Genomic DNA, 3,443 nt, shown 5'->3' with positions numbered 1-3,443 from the left:
AGCCCTCCAGCCTCTGCTCCGTCTTCACGGGGCCCCTCCTCTGCGTGTCTCCGTGATCCCTCCTCTGCTTATAGGAACACCTGGCATTCTATTTAGGGCTCACCCTAAATCTAGGATGACGTCATCTCAAGATCCTTGACGTGATTCCATCTGCAGAGACCCACACGGCTCCCACTCACACGGACCACAGCTGAGGCCTTGGACCTGTTTTGGGGTCACCCTTGATCCCCATATGGTGGTGCAGGGGGAGGCAGCACCCCCATTCTCAGAGTGCCAGCCGCTCACCCCCAGCCCTGCGGATCAGAAACTCCGGGTTGGGGCCCAGCCACCTGCGTTCCCTCAGCCCTACAGGGGTTCTGAGGGACACCCAAGTTTGGGAACCACCGAAATGATAGCAGAAAATGCCCCTCCCACCCTCACAGACCCATACGGACTGGAAAGTCTTGCTTTGGGCCACACTGGGCCACATTTACTGGGATTTATTTCATTTTGGGGATTGAGAAGACCTTCCACACCCTTGGGCGCTCACAGGCTGCTTGTGACAAAGGAGGAGGGGTCGGTGGTGGAACAGACAGAAAAGGCAGTAAGAGCTGGGAAGCGGGAGGTCCATTCCCACGGGGCACCCAGGCGAGGCCTCCTGGCAGAGGGCGCAGGGCCAGCCCCCTGCAGCCGCAGCCGATGTCAGAACTCAGCGACCTGCGATCTTCTAACTCGGCGAAGATACGGAAGAATCCAGCCGTGACATCACTGGGATACCACCTCGCCCCGGGGCCTGTGACCTTGGGTGGGAAAGTCAAACCTCGTCGTCAGCATTTCCTTCTGTGAACGCAGACCACAGCCAGGCTGTGAGGGGGCGCTCCGGCCCGGCCCGAGCAGAAATCACAGGTCCCTTCCAGTATGTGGCCACCGTTGCCCACGTCCCCAAACGTGGTACCACAAGGGCCACGAATTTCAACCTTCTGTCCAACTCAGAACTTTCTGGTTTATTTTAAAGCAGCTTGCATCTACTTGGTCCACAATGAGGGCAGGGCGTGCGGGCAGGGTGGGCGTTCGGCCCCGCCCTGAACCATCTTCTCCTCCTCGGTGTAAGAGTTCAGGGAGGCATAGCTTAAACCATTGAAACGCTCAATTAAAGGGACCAGCCGACCTCGTTCCCGCCACCCGGAGGACAGCCTGGCGGGTTCGAGCATCCCCGGGTTTGCTCCCACGCCAACACACCGCAGTGGACTGCTACGATTGACGGTTCCACCCGAACCCAAGAGCTGTGACATCCCAAGGCTGGAGCCCTTTTGACATGAAAAGAATCGATGAAAGAGATGGAGGAAAACCAGCCCCCTTGCCCCCGCATGAGAGCAGAAAGCGCCTGGAGTGGGGAGAATACAGGATTCTGGCCACTGAGGTGCGGCTCCCTCACCTGCCCACACCGCGCCCTGTGCTGGGGCTCAGGGTCCCCCAGAGGGCTGTGTCCCACGACCGGGGACAGAGGACAAATACCACAGCAGCCCCAGCCTCCAGTCGACAGCACGGAGGCTCCCCGGGGCCCACGTGGGAGGACAAGGGGCCCCTGGGATGGAGCCACATGAAGACCCGTCCACAGGGACCCTGGGAGGACGAGGTCTCCAGCAGCCGGTGTCCTGTGCAGAGAGACCCAGCAGACGAGCACCCTGGAGTCAGCTCTACACAAAGGACCCCTTCAAGGTCCCCAGGTCAGGGGCCAGCTTCCTCCACCCCGGAAGCTGCATCCTTTCCCGGGAATTTCCCCTCCACTGGGCCCCGGCTGCAGGAAAGGAGAGCAAAGAGAAGGGAGAAGTCAGTGACCCGTCCCGAGTCCCCACTGTGGGACCGCCATCCCCAGCGGGCACCCGCCCTTTGCTGTGACCACCCACCCGCCCCCTCCCTCCCCTCCTTTGCGCCTCATCCCAAGATCCCGTGGGGTGGGGGAGGGGAGGGGCTGTGAGCCTCTGTCTGTCCATCACCTGGAGGAAGGTCCTTCGTTTTCTCTTCGCACGCGTCTGCCTCCTTCCCTCCCACGTGAGCCGCGGACACCGCGTGCCGACGTCCAGAACTGGCGAACGCAGCCGCTTCACTCTCATCTTCTTCCTCGGGGTCCCCGTGAGAGCTGGGGGGCCTGAAGGGACGCATGCCCCGGGCGGCCTCTGCACCAGGCCAGCTGCGTGTCACCGCTTCTTACTAAGAATCACTGGGGGCCGGACAGGCGGGCGCTCGGCCCCTCCAGCGCGGCTTGCCCATCCCTGCCCGGTGCCCCCCGCAGTGTGTGCGCAGGGGGGAGGCAGGGAGAGAGGGACCCTCCCCACCGCCTCCACCCCTCCCCCACGGCAGGCCTGCGTCCCGTCTGGGCCCCTCTGTAGCAGCAGCACCTCGGCAGCCCTTTCTCTCTGTGCCTCAGTTTCCCTGTCTGTGAAACAAGGGTGTTGGGCTTGACAGCCCCGAAGGCACCCCCAGACCTAAAATTCTACCATCTCTGGTGTTCCACTGCCCGGAGAGAGTTCTTGACCCAGAACCACCTTCTCGGGAGGTGCCGTGTCCCTCCCACCCCACGACCCCATCTGTGTCCAGGACTGGACCCCGTCTTTCTCCAAAGTGAGAAGGAGCTCATGAAGGCCCACAGGTGGGGCAGGTGAACCCTCCAGACGATGGGATCCCCAGGTGCCGAGGTGGGGCTCACGGGGCCTCTGAGGACGCTCCTGAGCACCTGGGTACAGGTGACCCACCAGGTAACCAAGTGCCCAGCACTGGGCGGGGGGCCTTGTGGGGAGGAGGGACCCCAACAGAAGGCCTCGCTCTGCCTGAGCACCACCAAGCTCAGGGTGATGGTGACAGGGAGCTCGCTGGGAGGTCACTGACAGCTGAAGACATGAGTGCAGAAAAGCCAGTGATCCACTAAGACCCACAGTCACTGTGGCTGAGCCAAGGGCAGGAAACCCAGAAGCCGGCACACAGGAAGTTCACAGCCACAGCCATGGGGACAGCACGCTGAGGGCTCCCACCCTCCATGACAGCCCTGGGCTCACACTCCCCACCTGTCAGCATGGACTCTTGAATTATCTTGTGCCTCAGTTTCCCCACCTGCAAGATGGGGGCGGTGACCCCACCTACAAGGAGCTCAGAGATTGAACCACGTGTCTGAAGCGTGAACGCCACACGAGGGTTGGTGCGTCTGCTCTCTCCGCGTCATTCTTCCAGCCGCCCCCCATCTCCTTTTCCAGACGAGGACCAGTGCTCAGGACGGCCAACTGCGCGTCACGGTCACCACGTCAGCAGGTGGGGCCAGACCCTGGCCAGGACTCCGGGTGCCCTGGGCTGCTATGGATCGTGGCTAAGACAGGAGACAGTCACTTGGAGGCCAGCCCGCCCCCGGAAGCATGCATCACCTTGTGCGTCGCCTCCCACCTTCTGCAGTGACATGCAGGGCCCACGGGGCT

General features: G+C 62.2%; 1 long non-coding RNA gene across 1 annotated transcript; it reads right to left on the bottom strand.

Moving 5' to 3' along the window:
• Positions 1-441: 441 nt before the first annotated feature.
• On the bottom strand, positions 442-2,538 carry LOC138916445 (uncharacterized). The gene is made up of 2 exons (XR_011423735.1): positions 1,977-2,538; positions 442-1,777 (listed from the first exon to the last, which is right to left on the bottom strand). It is a non-coding gene; the product is annotated as an uncharacterized lncRNA (long non-coding RNA).
• Between the last annotated feature and the right edge of the window lie 905 nt (positions 2,539-3,443).

Source organism: Equus caballus, chromosome 12 (assembly GCF_041296265.1).
Source record: "Equus caballus isolate H_3958 breed thoroughbred chromosome 12, TB-T2T, whole genome shotgun sequence".
In the NCBI taxonomy this organism is placed as follows: Eukaryota; Metazoa; Chordata; class Mammalia; order Perissodactyla; family Equidae; genus Equus; species Equus caballus.
The sequence above is the reverse complement of the archived record's forward strand: the minus strand, read 5'-3'. Positions and strand labels throughout refer to the sequence as shown.